Genomic DNA, 20,261 nt, shown 5'->3' with positions numbered 1-20,261 from the left:
GCGATGAAGTTACGGGTTTGTTGGTTGCCAAGGGTGGACCACTGAGCCACAAAAATGCACACTATGAGTATGTCAGTCCAAAGTAGTTGTAAGATGCGATGTTGTCGAAGTGTCGGTGTCTAAGTACGCAGGCTTGAGACGGTCGATGGAAACAATATCTTCCCGGCTGTTGATGAGCAGACAGAAGTGTTTAGGGGTGTGGTTGACGACCTTAAATGCGCCATCATACAGGAGCTGCAAAGGAGGTTGCACGGCATTGTGTTGCACAAAAGCGTGCGTGCAGTGTTGGAGGTCGGGACAAACATACTACGAGATGTTCGTCGTTGTGGAGGCGGAACCACGGTACGCATAGCGTTGCGTAGATGGTATGCATAGTTGGAAACGTCCGCAGATACCTAGGGTGGGTCACTGAAGAATTCACCAGGAACTCTAAGAGTGGTGCCAAATGTCAGCTCAGCCATGCTTATGGAGGAGTCGCTACGAAGAGACGTGCGGATGCCAAGCATAATGAAAGAAAGTTGTCTGATCCATGATGAAGGAAAAGTGAAAGCCATGAGTGACGCCTTCAGTTGGCGATGAAAACATTCGATGATTCCATTGGCGATGAGACGGTACGAGGTAGTCTTGATGTGGTTGACACCGAGTAGCCGAGATAGATTGGCGAACAATGTTGAGTTGAACTTGCGACCATGGTCAGTCGTAATGGTGGAAGGGACACCATAGCGGCTAATTCACAGAGCAACGAGCGCTCGGGCTGTCGACTCCGCAGTTATGTTTTGAAGAGGCATCGCTTCAGGCCATCAGATGCCTGGAAAAAGGCAGACAGATGTCGATGCTGTGAGACCACAAATTATGTATTTTACTCGAGCAAGAACACGCGTGACCACCTTGTGCTGGTTGCTTCGTCGTCGTCGTCTTTTCCTGGTCGGATTCTTTTAGCCCGCGCTAGTTCGCTACAGACACATCTAATGGACTGTTGATGGACTATCGATGGACACATCAAGAATAGCTTCCCTGAAAAACCATGCTCCCCTGGACAGTGTGCGTAGATCGACTAGGCAATCGATCAAGAATGAATATTTTTTGGCATAAACACAAGGCTACAAGGAACTGTACATCTGTACATGAAAATGTGTTCTTTGCAGAATAAATCTTGCATTTATGTGTAATTTCTGCTGTTCTAGCCTGGTTTGTACTGAAAATTTTTGCTCACATAATGCAGATGCTTGTCCCTTAAGAACTACGTTTGCAATCTGAGGACCGACCTTTTCTATTACTTATTAGAGTGAACTATGAAAGCAATATATTTTATCATTATAACCACACACAGGCTCAATCTACAAAGCTTGAATTGAAAGTATAGTAAGAAATGTCCGTTGCTATCTATGTATTGTTGGAAGCGGCATCATTACTAATAATATTACATGCCCATAAGTTTTGCTTGATCTAGTGGCCGCCCCTGTTGCATTAATAAAATCCAAGTGTAGCTAAAGTCAGTGCTGTGTAAATACAAGAATGTATGGGCTGGGAAGACCTAGATCAAAATGAAAAGGTCACTTCTTTGACATAAGCCATTTAGTCTAATTAAAACTTCTAAGCACAAGAGCACCAGTCTGATTTCCGGCCACACTAGCACAGCTTGATGCATCTGAAATGCAAGAGCACTTACTTAGCTAGATGTAGGTGCACATTTAGGAACCCCAGATGGCTGTAATGAATTCAGAGTCCCCCGCAGCGACGTGCCTCACAGATTTTCCTCAAATTTTCACTATTATGCAAGCCCTCTTCTCTGGCCTTTCCCACTTCCATATATTGCTGTTTCCTACGGACATGCCCATCCATGCCCCAAGAACAACTTATCCTCAATCCTCTAATCTGTGATCAATGTCAACAGAAGCAAGATGGGCTTCCTTTTCGAACATACCGTGAAGAATCTCATCTAACCTGTGTTTGCTGCAGATTCTTCAAGGGCCTCTTGTAAAGCACTCACCACTTCACTTTTACAGCGAAAGCTGTTATGAGATCACAACAAGGGCTGTTTTTGGCGCCGTAGTTGTCCGCCGCCGGTGTCCGTAACCAATATCGCTCGAAATAAGAAAATAAACGAAATAGGAAAAAATTTCCAGGATGAAACGAGGTTCGAAGCTGGACCCTCTGCGTGGGAGCCCAGTATTCTACCTCAGAGCCATGCCGGCGCTTGAAACTGCTTTGCCTATACAGGCTTCATGTCGGGAAGGAACCACAATAACATATGTAATGTAGCGTGGTAGAAGAGTAAAATAACAGCCAAGTGTCACACAACGCGAATTCTGTAACCAGGCGTCACACAATGCGAATTGCGCAACGAGTGGTTTGCTGAATGCTTCCAACCCATTACAAAGGGCTCTGCCATAATTCTTCTCCATCAGCCAAAGCATCAACAAAGTGCACATAATGTCTTACAGGTGTTTAGCGGGTACCACGGTTCTCCGCAAAACGATGAAAGATTGCATAATGACTGCTTCCCTACTTCACAAAAATTATGATGATTTATAGCGTAGTGGGTTCCTCGCAAGTGCACTTCTCCTGGTTGCCAAGAAAGCCAATAAGGCTCCCATGATCCATTTCCTCAGGGTCTCAATAAAGTTAATTCCCCCTCTCTCTCTCGCTGTCTTTCTCACGTTAACGTATGTTATAAAGCGTAGTGGGAGAGTTAAATAACGACCGGGCGTCACACAATACGAATTACGTAACTAGAGGGACCTTTAAAGCTTCCAACCTATTACAAAAGGCTCAGTGATAATTTTTCATCGTCATCTCTATGATCGTCATAAGCCGACGCATCAAGAAAGTACACAATGCCTTACAGATGATACCTCGCTTCTCCGCAGAATGACGGATAATGTTGTGGTGGGTGCTTCCCAACTTCACAAAAATTATTTGTGGCGTAGTGGGTACGTTGCTAATGTACTTACATTAGTAGCCACAAGCGAGTTTATAACGGGCTCTACCAAAATTTTACGGGAGCGTGTGACACTGGGCTAAAAGCCTGCTTACGCAACCATTTTTCCTGAGCCCCCTTCTAGGCTTCATCTTCCTCTCTTTTCTCTCAGTAGATCTTGCTGTATCAGACTCACTTCAGAAGTATATTTTGTGCTTACGGCTCACTCAGACTCATAGTTTTTCAAACAGCGCAGAAATGGGACCACGAAAACAGACCACACAGCGCAGGCGCTGTGTTCGTCAATTCTCGGTATCCCGTTTCTGCGCTGTTTGAAAAACGATGTGGACGTAGCAACAAGCCCGCTTACTCACCGTTTTGAAACTCAGACTGAGACTTGCCAAAATTTCTCCGCCAGACTCACTTGGTCCCTTCCGGCCTCCCAAGAACGTGCTCTGTGTCAAAAACTTGCTCTGTTGTTCATTATATGAACAATCGAGCACGTGTTCATTTGCAGAGGTGCGAGTTTCGGCTGCATTTCCTGAGTGTACGAGAATGTACAGCTGCGTATGATGGTGCTGAGGCACTGTTTATATCGATACTATGTTTTATTTTGTATAACATGCCCCTGCTATAACCCGGACCCCTAAATACAAACCATGTAGAAATAAAAACTAAAAACAGTCCCCATGTATTGTCGTGAAGCCGCCTTCCTTAGATTGTCGTTAAGCAATGCCGTGAAGAAAACTTACGCACCAAAAATACGGTAACTTCTTTCAAAGTTTTATATCAAATTATATGGTGGGTCAAACTAATTCCTTCTTGTTTTTTTTTCTCGCGAGTTCGATATATGCGGGCTTGAATGTATAATTTTATTGACCATAAAGAACGGTTGAATCACGGCCGGTAGGCATCCAAGTTGCGTGGATTTGCGTGGACGTTGTCCTGCACGAGGAGCGACAACGGAAATGTGAGATTAGGCCGCTTCCCTCCCCTTTAGAGAACCAAGTGGGCAACTCCAGCTTTCCTGCCCTGTCCCCTCCATCCAATGGATGGATGGATGCTATGAGTGTCCCATCTATAACGGGGCGGTGACGACGTGCGCTACCAGGCTCCACAAAAAGAAAAAAAGAACACTTTTTTTAAGTTGACCTAATACCGTGTCTACTTCGATCTTACCACAGCAAAAAAAAAAAAAAGTCACAGTTTCGCCTCAAGGTCGAAGCAATGACTGCGATAGCAAGAAATCAGAATGTCACAGGAACAACGGCAAGCAGCTAGAAACTTGCTGCGCGCTGCTCAAGCGCAAAGGACGCAGGAAAAGAAAACGCACAAGGCGAGTGCGAACTAACAACGTTCACAGCTCGACACTTACAGCACGCTGCTCAAACACAAAGGAGGACGCACTAAAAGAACGCACAGGTATACACAGGACAAGCGCGAACGGTCACAGTTGTTACTTCAGCTAGCCCCTTTACTTTGGCTCTTCTAGCTAGCAGCTCACTCGTTTCACAAACGTGGCCGCTGCAGCGAGCAAAGTTACCTTCGTGCGGTCTATAGCTTCAACGCAAACTTTGCGGAGAAAGCACAAGACGCACAAAACTCCCTCTCAAGAGGTAAGCGCGTGAGCGCGGTCGACCACGCCCTGTCAAAGTACAAGTCGGAGGCGCACATCCCAACTCCGGCGAAAAGCTGGACAGCTTTAGAATTGGGGACCCAAAAATTTTGCGAGCCGCCAGGGCGCATGCGCAGAACGCAAGCCACTCTCTGACTCTTGCGCTCGCGTTGTCCCAATAAAGTTTTTCAGGGACCTTATGTCCCAAGACCCTGTAGTGCCCTCCTTTGGGCGGCAAACAAAACCGGAGAGCGCGCGACCTCAAGAGAAGGAAATAAAGACTGCGCTTGGTCTTTCATTACCATCTAAATACGCCTTTATCAGAGACCCCGACTCCTTTCTTGCTCATTGGCCACGATTTCATACACCCCAAATCATTTTTGTTCAAAAGAAACTACACAGCATTAAGGTGGACATTAGAACGGTAATTGAAACGAATGGCTCACATCGTAATAAGATATATACTGTGATCGGTGTAAGATATATACTGTGATTCTGCTTCAGCCGTGTCGTTTGTTTCCTCTGCATAAGCCTACAAGAGTCAAAGCGTTCCCACTAGCTCGCGCCACCACGAGCCACGCGACGCTCTTCTTTTTACTTGGCCGACTGGCCACAACCCCAAAATGGAAAAATAGCGTGGGTCGCCAGCGATACGATGCAAACGCAGCGCGGGCAACGATGCAGCATGGCCCACGCGTCTCGCATAATTTTAATTTCGCCACGTGTGGCGTCCCGTGCGCATCACCCAACGCCGCGTGCATTTGTATCTTGCCGTTCGTATCCCGGAGAACGAGTGACGCATGGCATAAAATAATACCTCTGTCACACGGGCAGCTTTAACTGCGGTTATGCTTAATCGTGGTTACAGGATTAACCGCAGTTAACGCGAACGCGGGTTTGCCATTGCTACACGTGCTGTGCTGCTCATGCGGTCAGAAAGAAGTTTGGGCACACCCTCGGCAAGTTTCGTGGTACGATACACCTCCGCTAACCCCCACGACAGTGTATTGAATCGTTCCACCTTCGACTACATTACAGTGGCTAGAATACTGTAACTACATATTCAGTGTTTGCAGCTCTGTGAGGCGGCTAGACACGAACAATGCAAAAAGCATTTCCCCTCAAGAAACCTGTCATCTCGCAAACCCGCCGTGGGCGGAATAATCTTTGTTGTAGGCCTTTCCACAGCGAGCCTCGTTTTGCCAAGCAAAACTCGCTGAAAACTAGTTTTGCTTAGCTATTGTTCGCCGACTGGAGACGCTTTGTAAATCCTCTGTAAAGCCGCCGAATAACGTGCGCCGGTTCACGGCTGGTGCACTTCCAGCTCCGCCATCTTGTCAGCTTCTCTGTTTGTGAGGGTAAACCGTGCTTGCCTAGCTCGGTTTGCGATAACTACTGTTAGGAGACTAAAGGCGCATTCACACTTGAGAAGCGAAGAGAAAGCGAAAGCGCCAGAGCGGCCGAAAAACCGTTTTCGCGCGCGTCGGAAATGTTCACATTTGTTCTGCCTCTCCAGCATGCTGTCGCCGCCACCGCCGCCGCCGCCGCCTTCGCCACTTCGAGAATTCATTCTCTTTTCCCCGTTTCCTGAGCATTTAATTTCGTACCGAATTCAAATTGAGCATGCAAAACACGGAAAATAAATAGCTTTCACCTTTTCAAACCGCCGTTTCGGGAGATACACCAGCAGAAACTACATAAGCGGACACGGCAGCAGTGGCTGCGGCGGCGGATTCACCCGGCTTTGCAAGAAGCGAGACACGTTGGGGCACGCCGACTCGCTACTGCTACACCTTGTTCTACTTCCAGTGTTCTTGTCAATCGTAATCCAAACCAGGTTCTCGAGGAACGCGTCCTTGTCGAGGCTGTGAGTCTTGTCGTGCTGGACGGGTAGTTTGCAAATGCGCCGATGTGAGCCACCGCCGACGCCTTGGCCGCCATGTTGAATTTGCGGTCTGTTGTTTACGTCACGTGATTTGAGCTAGCGCAGCCAAAGTACGGCTTCCCGTGAAGCGGAAAGGCGATCCGCTTTCGCGTGGCGGAAAAATCGGTCTCGGACCGATTTTTTCGCGTCCGCCTCGCGGCGTGGTTTTCCGGCCGCTTAGGCGGCGAAGCGAGTGAATTTCCGGTGAGTTTTGCCGCTTTCGCCCCCATCGAGGCCAAGTGTGAACGCGCCATAACTGCGGTTACGTCTGCCGTGTAGCTACCACTAACCGCGGTTAACCGTAACCGTAGTTAGCTTAACCGCGGTTAAGGCTGTCCGTGTGACAGGGGTATAAGGCAGCGTGCTGCGGGGCGTGGGGTCGCAGGTTGGTATCCCCGGTCCCGCGCTTCGGAAATTTTCTCTTCTGATATATTTTTATTTGTGGCTTTTATGTATATATACATACGTATACGGGACATGACGGCGACGGTAAAAAAGTCAATATTTTGCCGCAAGAGTGAATCAATTGAATGCGATAGCAAGAAATTGGAATGCCACACGAAGAACGACAAGCAGCTCGATACTTGCAGCGCGCCGCTGAAGCACAAAGAAGGACGCCCGAAAAGAACGCACAGGTATGCACAGGGCAAGCGTGAAGTAACAACTGTCAAAGTTGTGTTTGAGGATCGCGCTGCAAGTGTCGAAAATAGAGAATCAGACGCTCTTAGATATTTCTTTTTCTTTTATACTGCGGCGCGTAGAGTGACCCCTCTGCGTCTCCTCCCACACAGGGGCGTCTGACTCAAGGTGTACCCTAGGTGTGCCCGGTCGATGTTCTTTTTTTAGGGGCGAAGCTCCTTATAGCGGCACCCGTTCGTCCCCGTCGTAGTAGTGTGTAACCAGTCTTAAAAACGGAGGGGGCGTGCACACATGAAGGCTCCCTAAAGACAATGCGCTGCGACAGTACGTGATATGTATCGCCCTCTCCTCTCCTACGGTCCCCCCCCCCCCCCCCCTATCTCGCCTCGCGGCGCAGCGGCGCCGACGAAGGCAGCGTCGCGAGCCAGCGTCGCGGCAGCGTCTTGATTGAAAAAACCGACCGCTCGCGCTGCACAACCGTTCACTGACCACCCCGTATATATAGGCACTGGATTTTGACCTCCAAGGTAGTGCGTGTGTGCGATTTCTCCTGTGCGTGATTAAACAATGAAAATTCACAGCCTACATGTAAAATTAAAGTGAGCTGCAAGTCGTCATAACTCTCATCGAACCTTTAGTATAAACGCGCCCGATCTCACGTCGGTGATGATGCACTGGGCAGAATTCACGGAAGATTCACAGTTTACCGATGAACCTCCGCAGCTTCGCCCACTCATCATCATTCACTCCGTGGATATGCTGTGATTTTTTTTCCTCGTTTCACATCACGGCTGGGTACAGAAAGGGGCCACTTTGTCGTGCGCGTCTCAAGGGTGGTTTTCAAATCATGGAAAGAAAATGTAGGAACGTTGCGGTGATATAAAACACGCTCAAGCTCCTCCGAGATCTGCGCACCACCAGCGGTAAATGGTGAATATAAATAGCTCGCCGTTATTTCGCCGGCGCATGCATGGTACGTGTTGAGTTTTCTAACGCAGCGCGCTGGGGAGCGAGGAGTCGCTGGTTCGAGACCCCGGTCGAGCGCTTCGGAATTTCTTTCTTCTGCTTTATATTTATTTGAGCCTTATACATATATATATATATATATATATATATATATATATATATATATATATATATATATATATATATATATATATATATATAACGTTTATTGAGGAAAAAAGAAAAAAAAACACAGCATATCCACGGAGTGAATGATGATGAGTAGGCGAAGCTGCGGAGGTTCATCGGTAAACCGTGAATCTTCCGTGAATTCTGCCCAGTACATCATCACCGACGTGAGATCGGGCGCGTTTATACTAAAGGTTCGACGAGTTATGACGACTTGCAGCTCACTTCAATTTTACATGTACGCTGTGAATTTTCATTGTTTAGAAAACCATTGCTTTAGAAAACATCTGGCGTCTTTCGTTAAGCAGCTGGCGTCTTTTCGTTTTGCTTTAGAAACATCTGGCGTTCTTTCGTTTTGCTTTTAGAAAACATCTGGCGTCTTTCGTTGGTTTATTTCATCAATCAACGGCGTTTTGAACAAAATTTTTATTGTTTAATCACGCACAGGAGAAATCTCACCAGGCACTACCTTGGAGGTAAACAATGGCTGCTAATGGGAATGAGAGACAGAAGAAGTCGGCTTTTAGCTAACACTTACACTTCTACTTCTACTAACGTTTCCTACTGGAACATGCTAATGGCTGCTAATGGGGAATGAGAGACAGAAGAATTCGGCTTTTAGTTAACGCGCACGCTGCGAATTTTTATTGTTCAACAACGCACAGGAAAAATCTCCCACCGGCGCCACCTTGGAGGTCAAGATCTGGTACTAGCGTTACGACTGGTTACGCACTACTACGACTACGAGGGACGAACGGGTGCCGCCTTAAGGAGCTTCGCCCCTAAAAAAGAATTGTCCAGGGAGGGGGTGGGTGGGGCCCCTATTCCAGGGCTCCACTGGCTTGAGCGGCCCGCTGCGCCTTGTCGCGGAGCGCTAGTGGCACCCCCCGATCCTCGCTGGCGAGCAAAGTCTCCCACTGCTCCCTTCCGAAAATTTTGCGGGCTATTTGCGGCGAGTTAAAGCATAAATGCACAGCCCAGCATTCTACCCCTTACGGAAGAACGACCTTATTTCCCTACCGCTTTCGAAGTGTCTGCTTTAGAAACGGTATCAAGGAAAGTCACTCTCGACGCTTATACAAATCGAAGCCATCGACCCTTCGATTGATAAAGCTGTAATTCAGAAAAATCGCAAATAATTGTTACAGTACATGCATTGCATAGGGCAGCATGCTTTCGTTCGGTGCTTAAGCCACCATTTTGCACTGGGTCCGCCGCGGTGGTGTAGAGCTTACAGTGCTCGCCTGTGATCCGAACGTCGCGGGTTCGATCCCGGCCGCGGCGGTCACATTTTCGATGGAGGCGAAATGCTAGAGGCTCGTGTACTGTGCCATGTCAGTGCACGTTAAAGAACAACAGGTGGTCAAAATTTCCGGAGCCCTACACTACAGCGTGCCTCATAATCATATCGTGGTTTCGGCACGTAAAACCCCAGATATTATTATCATCTTGCACTGGGGCAAGTACTGCGACTATACCTATCCGCCACGGTGGTCTAGTGGTTATGGCGCACAAATGTTGACTCGAAGGTCGCGGGATCAAACCCTAGCCGCGGCGGCCGCTTTTCGATAGAGGCGATATGCTAGAGGCCCTTGCACTTAATAGGACATGTTTACTAGCGAAAAAGATGTGGACGAGAAGAAGGAACACAGGACAACGCTAGTCCTGTGCTCTCTAGCGTTGTCCTGTGTTCCTTCTTCTCGTCCACGTCTATTTCGCTAGTAAACATGTCCTATTGTCGCGTAAACCTTGATGTAGCTATTTTCTTTCAACTTTTGGCTCGTTCCAATGTCGCGGGTCAGCCAAAGAGCCGGGTTTGCAGTGGTGTCCTTGAGTGGCTTACCGGCTTTGTTGTACGAGCGCGTTATCTTCCTTCCTACGAGGGTCCGGTCCCCATTTAGGAGACCGCAGACGGCTTTGCATCCGCGGCGCCGGAAGGTATGCGGGGTGAGTTGTACGGTGGAAACCTAACGGATGTCGCGGTAGCTTCCTGTGTGTTTTTACTTTAGTTAGGTCATTATTCTTTAGGATGACGGTGGTCATCGAGTTCAAACTCGGTGGAGACCGCCAGCGATTGGGTGTACCTGTTTGAATTCGTGACACCAGATTGGGTGTCGTCAACGGAGACTTCTGAGTGGCCCTTTTTTGTTTGGTCTCTGCGGTGGCCTCGGGACGCTTCCAGGGGGAGCCAGAGGGAGTCGCACCGGAGACGCCAAGAGAGCAGGTTGCAGCGAGCGCTGCTCAGAGTTGTCAAGAGTTATGTAGCGTGCAAGTGTGTGCAACCTCTAATTAGGAAACTTAAGCCAAATAAATCAGTTTAGGAGAAAGTATATGGATATGCTGTTTGTACGTGTCATCTCTCCGGCGGCGACCAAGTAGCGACCAGAACACTACGCTACACTATTATTCACGATACCAACCAGCTCAACTTTCCGCCTTGCACTTAGATTTAGGTGCCCCAGGTGGTCGAAATTTCCGGAGCCCTCCACTACGGCGTCCCTCATAATCATATCGGTGTTTTGGCTCGTAAAACTTCAACAATTTTAATTAACGTCTATATCCCATACTGTAGCATCATCAGTTCGTGACAGTGGATAATCATGAATTATGGAGTGTTTAAACTCCCCGTAGTCGATCGAAGATTATAGGGTGCCTACTATATTCTTTTATTTCGATAGCAATTATATAGACACTCTCGGCGGATTTTTGCCGTTGCCGTCGCCGTCATGTCCCGTATATGTATGTATATATACATTAACGTCACAAATAGAAATTCAGAGGAACAAAATTTCGAAGCGTATGACCAGGGATTCAAACCTGCGACTCCTCGCACCGCAGCGCGCTGCCTTAGACAATTACGCCATGCGCCATTCGTTCTCCAGGATACTAACTGCAGAATAGAAACGCACGCGGCGTTGGGTGAAACGCACGGGACGCCACACATGGGGAAACTAAAATGATGCGAGACGCGGGCCATGCTGCATTGTTGCCCGCTCTGCGTTTGCGTAGTATCGCTGGCGACCCACTCTAGTTCTCCATTTTGGGGCTGTTGCACCGCGCTACTCGTGGCCAGTCGGCCAGGGAAAAAGAAGAGTGGCCCATGGCTCGGGGTGGCGCGAACTAGTCGGAGCGCTTTGACACTTGTAGGCTTATGCCACAGGGGAAGAAACGAGACGGCTGAACCAGAAGCGCAGAATGTATGTTACACCGTGTCCAGAATCCTGAGGCTAAAATAACAACGCAAACGCACAAGACACCGACGAAGAAAAGAAACGTACGGCACAAGCGCTCACTAACTGCTTTATTTTTTCATACGCCAACGCACAGTTACGGCCGACGCAAATTTACCGCTCATGCGCACACAAAACTAGCTCTAAACCAAAACGTGTAAGAAGGATGATAGTGTATTATACATACGCGAAGACATGAACTTATAGTCATATGGGTGCAGGGACAAAGAAGTAAAGAAGAGGTAAGAAGGACAAAGACGCGTATTTGCGCTGTAATTTTAGCCGCAGGAATATGTATCAACTAGACCGAAATGAACTTTTATATTAGTGACCAGAATCCACCACTGACAATTTCTTCGGTCCCCAATTCTAAAACTCTCTTGTGTTTCGCCGGAGTTGGGATGCGCGCCTCCGACTTGTCCTTCACCATACAGGGTATAGTCGAATACAGCGTGTAGTCGGCCGTGCTCGCGCGCCTATCTCCTGAGGGGGGGGTTTGTACGTCTTATGCTCTCACCGCAAAGATTGCGTTCAAGCTATACACCACACGAAGGTTACTTTGCTCGCTGCAGCGGCCGCGTTTGCGAAAGGAGTGAATTGCTAGCTAGATGAGCCAAAGTAGGAGTTAGTTGAAGCAACAGCTGTGACTGTTCGCGCTCGTCCTGTGTATACCTGTGCGTTCTTTTTGTGCATCCTTCTTTGTGTTTGAGCAGCGCGCAGCAAGGTTCTACCTGCTTGCCGTTCTTCCTGTGACATTCCAATTTCTTGCTATCGCATTGATTGCTTCGCCCTTGAGGCGATCCTGTGACTTTTTTACAGCGAAAGCTGTTATGAGATCATTTCAGCGGCCGTTTTTGGCGCCGTAGTTGTCCGCCGCCGCCGACGCCGCCGCTGCCGCCGCCGCCGGTGTCCGTAACCACTATCGCTCGAAATAAGAAAAAAAAAAAGAAAAAATTCGGCAGATCCCTTTTACCGTGGGAATCGATGTTATGCGAAGCATGCGCGGAATGGTCACTGTGGCATAATTTTTCATGTTGAGCGAAACGTTAGGGAATGACGCTAGAGAAATGTGGAAGTGATGTAAACGCACTCATATGCTGAAGATTCGCATATGTATTATATAACCACTTGTTTACAGTTGCGTAACGATGCCAACAGCAACATGGGTGTTGCCATCACTAGACGCGGTAAGCTGATATGTAGTGCTTATATTCTTCAATACTGGATAGCGCGAATCCGAACAGCACAAAGAAGAAACACAAATGCACAGGACAAGCGTTACTCGCAACTAAGCTTCATTCAGCAAAGTTCCCCTGGATATACACACAACCGAGTGGCACACGCAGGCGCACTGCGCGTACGTTACAGTCACAGTTGCAGTTGTTACAGCTGCGTTACAGTTGTTATGCTTATTCTTATCTGTTATGACGGGAACGGACGAACGTTTCACGAACCCGTGTGTATGTGTAGAAGCGATTCTTGACAGTTCTTGAACAAGATCGTCGTCACCGTGATCAGTGAGCACCAGTAGCTGGACCGGACTTGTTAATCGGACCGGTTCGTGATCGCGGCTACGAGAGGGGTCTAAGTGTAGTGAAGTGCGAGGTATAGCACAGCTGGCGGAAATCCTGGATGACTCCTACGATGAAATGATGTATGACGCCCCCTGTCCTGCACGTGGCAGCGAGGTCTTTTGATGACCTGTCCACATTCAAGCCGTCTTTCACGCAGTGTAAAGACCAGGCGTTGTTGGGTCTTGATAAATCGATGTTGAACTCACCGGTAATGATGAGAGGCCTGGTTCTCTCGGCAGGTTTATTGTAGGAAGCACTGACCCCGGTTTTTGCGTAATCGACGTGGTCCACGTTGCGGACCACGTGAACGAGTGCATGGTAGTTGAGCGTCTTCCAGGGGTGTTCTGTCTTCAGCTTCCTCACTTTCCTTGTGTCCGCCACGGTGGTGTAGCGGTTACGGTGCTCGGCTGCTGACCCGGTGGTCGTGGGTTCGATCCCGGCCGCGGCGGTCGCATTTCGATGGATGCAAAATGCTAGAGGGCCATGTACTGTGCGATCTCGGTGCACGTAAAGGAATACCAGATGGTCAAAATTAAGACCCCAACAATTATTATTATCTTCTCCTTGCGTGTCATTGTATGTGTTCGCGTTTACTGGCTGAGCTAGCGGGACCTCCAGTCGCGTTCAGCTTCTGCCACTTTTGGACCACAATAAAGTTCTGACTCACTCACTACTGTGTTGGTTGAGACTTTGTATCACCTGTGGCACATACCCGCATAACATAAACTCTGGTTTACGGGTATGTGCCACACGTGACTGAGAGAAAGGGTTTCATGACGTACGCGACAGATATTTTGCGTTATTCATGTCATGACCAGTGCATCGTATTCACCATACACCGATCCCCTGCTATGCCAATTTTGGTATAATCGAAGTTACGGAGACGCCCAGGAGAGCGCCCAGACGTAGGCGGCTAGATAGATAGATAGATACGTAGATAGAAACGTCCAAAGTGCCTGAGGTTCGCTAAGAAATGCTTCGCATTTAATAAGAGAAAAATTCCAGGATGGAACGAGGTTCGAACGTGGGCCCTCTGCGTGGGAGCCCAGTATTCAACCTCTGAGCCATGCCGGTGCTTGAAACTGCTTTGCGAAAAGGTCCTATACAAGCTTCATGTCGGGAAGGAACCACATTAACATATGCAATATAGCGTGGTAGAAGAGTAAAATAAGCACCGAGCGTCGCACAACGCGAATTCTGTAACCAGGCGTCACACAATGCGAATTGCGCAACGAGTAGGTTGTTGAATGCTTCGTAAGTGCACCTGTATTGGTTGCCAAGGAAGCCCATAAGCGTATGATCCATTTCCTCGGGGTCTCGGTAAAGTTCTTCGCCCCCCCCCCCCTCTCTCTCCCACGTCAACGCAGGGCTGGGCAGTATCGCGATACAAGAGTATCGAGATAGTATTTCAGCGATACTTTTGAGTATCTGTATTTCTGTGTAGAGATACGTTTGAAAAATGTATTTGTATCTCAGTAGTGAAATACATTTATGATGTATCGCTTGTATCGCGATACTATGCAGGACACGTGTATCTCGTTACATTTTTCTTTTGTGTGTCGGAAATGAGTTGAGGCGTGTTTCCAATGGGGGAATGACGTTTTTTTTTTTTCCTTTTTTGTGCCAAGACAAGCAAAGGCGCGCCGCCGGTCGCCGACAGATAGGGTGGCGATGGCTTCCCCTCAAGCACAGAATGTCCATGTGGTAAAGTGCGCGACGCCGCTGACGGCAGAATCGCGGGGGCAGTGTTGTCGGCCTCTGTCGACGAAAGTCGCTGTCCCTCAAGTTCATTGCAGCATTCCTAATTTTTTTCGGGTGGCAAGCCATTACTTCGCGACCCCCCGCGCGGATACCGCCTTGGAACAAGCTTTGCAATGCTTCGCGTGCGTTCAGTTTTCAAAGCGGCGGCACTTCCAAAAGCAGTTCCCGTAGTCGCGGCGGAAGTGACTAGAAGATGGCTATCTTTGACGCGCTTTCAGCCACCACTCCAATGTCAGGGTCCGTTCCTGTGAGGGTACGGTCAGGGTATGGTCTTTTGTGGTAGCAGGCTCCCCCACCGCCGGAGCCGACTTCGCCTGTTGCGGCTTTCTGAAATGGGTGCTGGTAGCGTCGGTGGTGGTGAAAGCTTCATTGAAGCCGACAGGTTCAGACGGCTGAGGATTCCGAAGATGGGGACCGACTTCGGATTCTGAACAGTCAGAACAACCCAAGTGAAGGCGGAAGTGTTTCGGTATCTAGATGACCCGAGAAGAGATATCGGCACGCTGCAGGGCAATCCGGCTATGAAGGCGGTATTTATTTATTTATTTACAAGTACCTTACAGGCTCCACGGGGAGTATTGAGTAAGGGGAGCATCACAAAAAGAAATGTAGAAGAAAGCAATACATGAGTATGAACACTGCAACAGTAACGTACTTGCGAGACGATTAAACAAATTTGCTATAACTGGACTTTGTGCTCGCCTTCAGCGGTAGACACTTTTTCTTTCGTGAGTCTTGTGCTGAGGCTGAACGGACACTGTTAGAAGACAGCCCATTTGAGAAGCCTACACAGCACCCTTCTCAGCAAAGCAGATCTTCAAAATAAATGTGTGCTTTTTCTCAATTCACTGGTGTTCATTAATGATTCCAGTGATTTGCTTAAAGTGTGCTATGTCTAGCATAGCTTAGGTTGTTCGCCAAGTATGTCGATTTCGGTGTCCAATCCTTGTTACTGTTGCTGTGAAATAGGGTATTTTTATTGCAATTGATACTTGTAATTATGTCATTATTACTAACTATGTACTTTGTCCGCCCCCCCCCCCCTTCCTGCAATGTCTTAATGACGCTGAGGGTACTGTCATGAATAAATAAATGAACTGAACGTTTCGATGCGCTGTAACTTTAATTACAACATTATGCTGCACTAATAGGTGTCTTTGCGTGGTATGAGCATCCTTGAAATAAAAAAAGTATTCCGGTATCTGTATCGCTGTAACTGTATTCCGGAATACTTTTTTCGTCTTGTTGCAAAAGTATCTCCGAAATATCCCGTTACGTTAAAGGCGAATGTATCTCAGTATCTGTATTTTAGGCTTCCAGTTCATGTATTTCGATATCTGTATTCCGGAATACTTTTCTGAGTATCTCTGCCCAGCCCTGCGTCAACGTATGTTATACAGCATGAGGGGAGAGGGAAATAGCGACCGGGCGTCACCCCATCCAAAATGCGTAACTGGTGGGCCGTTTAAAGCTTCCCGCCCATTACAAAGGGCTGAGCCATAATTCTTCATCGTCATCAGTCGTCGCGTCAACAAAGTGCACATAATGCCTTACAGACGTGTAGCTGGTGCCTCGCTTCTCCGCAGAATGACTGATAATGGCTTAGTAGGTGGTTCCCAACTTCACAAAAATTGTGATTTATGGCGTAGTGGGTACTTTGCTAGTGTACTTGTATTAGTAGCCCCGAGAGAGCTTACAATGGACTCTAGAAACGCCGCTCTTCCAGCTTTCGCTGTGACTGTGCTGCGGGTTCAGCGCAGGCCTGGCGTTTTTTGAAGTCCTACAGGTGCAGCACCAAGCATCAGACATACCAAACTACATCAACTGAACCCTTCACTGCAACTCCAACCTCCATCCGGCCTTCATCGACACGAAGCTACGCTTCTCTATCGCCTTTGGTTGGGAGTTGCTTTTACGAAGGCATATACAACGTTAATCGGAAGGACTGACAGCGCGGCATGCGATATTTGCGGCACCGAAGGAGACATCGAACACTTGCTGTGCCACTGCCCTCGTTTTTCCTCGGAGAGACAAGTACTGTCCAACGCACTGCGGTGACTGGATGATCGGCCAATTTCCGTGCAGGTGCTACTACAGCACCGTCCACATCTCTCGACGGCCCACAAAGCAGTGAAAGCACTCTTGTGTTTTTTGAGAACGACGGGCTTATGCGAACGCCTCTGACTTGTGGTGCAATCCCGCACGCTGTAGTGAATGCACTGCATATCTTCTCTCTCTCTCTCTTTTTCTCTTCCCTCCTCTCTATTTCTCGTCTTTCTATTCCCCTTCCGCGATCCCCCAGTGTAGGGTAGCCAACCGGAAGTGTTTCTGGTTAACCTCCCTGCCTTCTCCTTTTTTCTGTTTCCTTCCTTTTTTTTACAGGTGCAGCTTACATACAAAATGGTTGAATATCTACAGCATCAGTACTGCGACCTGCATGTCCGCAATCTTGGTCAGATTTCACAGCTGACGACTATTCGCATCAGATGTAGATGTAGATCCTAAAATTTTTGTTCACACCCACCCTGAGGGATGGGCAGCAGAATGGTTCGGCCTGAGCTGAAAAGAAGAAGAAGAATAGGCAGTTTGATGTGGCGGTGTGTTCAGCGATGTAATTTGTCGCCGTGATGACGCCGTAGACCGTGTGCCTAACAGCGCATCCGACAGGAAGGAACCTCGAGGAAACGACGGAGGAGCTGTGCTGGAGAAAACCGCAGTCGTCCGTCGACTGGTAAGCGCAAGTTCAGCGATGCCGCACATAAGGTATAGGCCTAATTCTCTGACAGTCATGTTTACGACGTCATAAACTGCGCATGGAAAGTTGGATTGGGGTGCAAACGTTGTTGCTTTGTGTGACCTTCGCCTTTCAGTGGAATATTTGGCCTGCATGATCGCGACAGCGCTGTCCACGGATCGGGTACGGTTCCTGTTCTAGAAGTTTAGTTTTTATGCTGCGCAAACGTGCGAATCTTCGCGGAATACCGTCTTGCGAGGTGACGTAGAGTGCAGCATGAACGTTGGTGGCGACATCTCGCCACCCTTTTCCTAAGCACGACGTTTGGTGCGCGTTTAGGAATTAGAGAAGTGTTCTTGTAACAAAAATTAGAACGAAAGGCAGCTTGTTATCAAACACATCGCAACGTATAGTCTACATCAGCGCACGCCCGTAGCCAGGATTTTTTTTCGGGGGGTGGGCACTTGCTGACGGCCTTGTCTATTTGAGAAAAACACCTATTTTCATTATTTATTTTCGGTAAAACACCCCCATCCATAATTATTTAGGGGGGGGGGGGAGGGGAAGGGGATCCCCTAGGGCTCCCCTTCCCCTTGCTACGTGCCTGCATCAGCACCTAAATCATATACACTTCGAACAATAAATGACGTCATGGTTAATTTTGAGCACGCGCTTTGGCCTGCTAAGCTTTGTTCCTGTCTCAGTTAACAGATATAAGAGCCCAAGCACATGGACATGCAGCGATAAAAAAAAAATGAAATAATGAAAAATTCACGACCCAAGCACCCCGTACAGACGGTTAACCAGCGAAACTGAAACATTCGGCCCCGGTTTTTATCACGAGCTGGCGTCTATCGAAGCGTTTCCTGTTGTAAGTTTCGATTTCTCTGTCATCGCATTTAAGAGATGGGAGCTTCAAACTTTGCATTTGGTGACGCTAGCTTAAACGATATTAGGAACACCTAAACCATTTCATGGGTAGCGATTTATGCTGCGATGGGTATCGATCCCTAGATATGCATGCTGAAAAAACCAGAAGAGAAGCTAATGCAAGCGCGGAGGCCCTTCGAAGTAGCGTATGCTAGCATTGCGTCCTCATCGTAGTTTGTGCGCGCTCACGGACTCACAGACCGACACATTTTCCCACCTCCTAGCCACATAAAGCTTCGCTGAAAAAGAGAAAAAAGAAAATTCCGATGAAGCATCTGGCTGTATAAGCTTCAGGCTTATACTGTAAACATTCTATTGCCGTTTGTATCGTTACGGCATAAACTCCTCTAGGAACTTATATACCGTATTTACACAGTTGTAGGTCTACCCATTTTATGCAATTTTGAAATCCGAAGTTGGAAGGTCGGCTTGCAATCGAAACCCAAACTAGTACCGCCAGCTAGAGCAGGAAACACGAGAAATCAGGGACGCTGTGACATAGTTACGACATTACGTTTACGTTCCGGCTCTATTCGTAACATGTACCGTATTTTTTCGCGCATAACCAGCACCCTCCGGCCTCCGCAACATCGCGGAAAATTTTCTAAAAATGATCGCCATCGACACCATGCAGTGCCACAAAGCTAGCTTCTCTGCATAACTGTGAAGAACTGCCGTGAAGCCACCTTGGCACACCGGAATTCGCGTTCTTTGTCTTGACTTTACAAAGCACGTTGCCGAGCTAAATGGTGATACTTTCTTACTTAAAATGTTCCAACGTTACCTTTTGCGAAGGCAGGAGCGAGAAGTGCGGTAAAGGATGGGCGCCGATCGACTCCAACTATCACCCGTCCTGTCATGCACTTTTCTCTCCTGTCCTGTCCTGGTAGTAGGTAAAATCGGCACGCAAGAAGCCCGCGTCATCGCATTAGGAACGGGAATTCCGGGAATTGCATTAGGAACGGGAATTGCCACTATATGGTGGCACCACCAGCTTAGCTGCTTGTGCTTACGTAAACTAAGCTTAACTGCGTCGCGTTTGCCACTAGCACCAGTCGCGCGACCATTTGCGACTGGCGACCAAAAGCGACTCAAGGCAACCGAGGTTCACACCAGCGAGTGCTACCTGTGCTCTTCACCACACAGAACTCACGTCTTAGTGTCGAAACTTGGGCGTGTTGGTGAAACATTGAAGGGAACACAGCGCACGTCTGCTCGCATATCGGCTTGCCTTTCCATTGCCCTGTAAAATAAGCTGGCGTCCTGTTCCTACGAATATGATTGATTTAGAGGTTTTTGACTGCAGTCGCGCGACTGGAAAATCGAGCAGCGGGTGAAGGCTCGTTCGCACTTGCGACTAGCAGTGGTCGCGTGACCAAATTAGTCGCAAAGCGATCGAAAATGGCTGCAAATGGCCGATTTGGTCGGACAGCGACTGCTTTGGCTCAGTCACTCGCTGCTCGGTTTTTCAGTAGCGCGACTGCAGTCGCAAACCTCTGAACCAATGAGATGTGCTGGAACAGAACGTTAGGTTATTTTACGGGGGAATTGCATTGCAAGCCACATCAGAGCAGACGTGAATTCAGTGTGTCGACGGGTATACGTCGCACGCAGGTGGGAACATCGGTGGCGTAGACACGCTTTTTGATCGACACTTGGAAATGGTCGCGCGGCTGGTGCTAGTAGCTGGTGTGCATGAGCCTTCAATTGAGCCAAAGCAGTCGCTTCGCTACCAAAGCGGCCATTTTCGACCGTTTGCGACCAGTCGCTCTGCGACTAATTTGGTCGCACGACCGGCAG

Source organism: Rhipicephalus sanguineus, chromosome 9 (genome assembly GCF_013339695.2).
Source record: "Rhipicephalus sanguineus isolate Rsan-2018 chromosome 9, BIME_Rsan_1.4, whole genome shotgun sequence".
In the NCBI taxonomy this organism is placed as follows: Eukaryota; Metazoa; Arthropoda; class Arachnida; order Ixodida; family Ixodidae; genus Rhipicephalus; species Rhipicephalus sanguineus.
Note: the sequence above shows the minus strand (reverse complement) of the source record.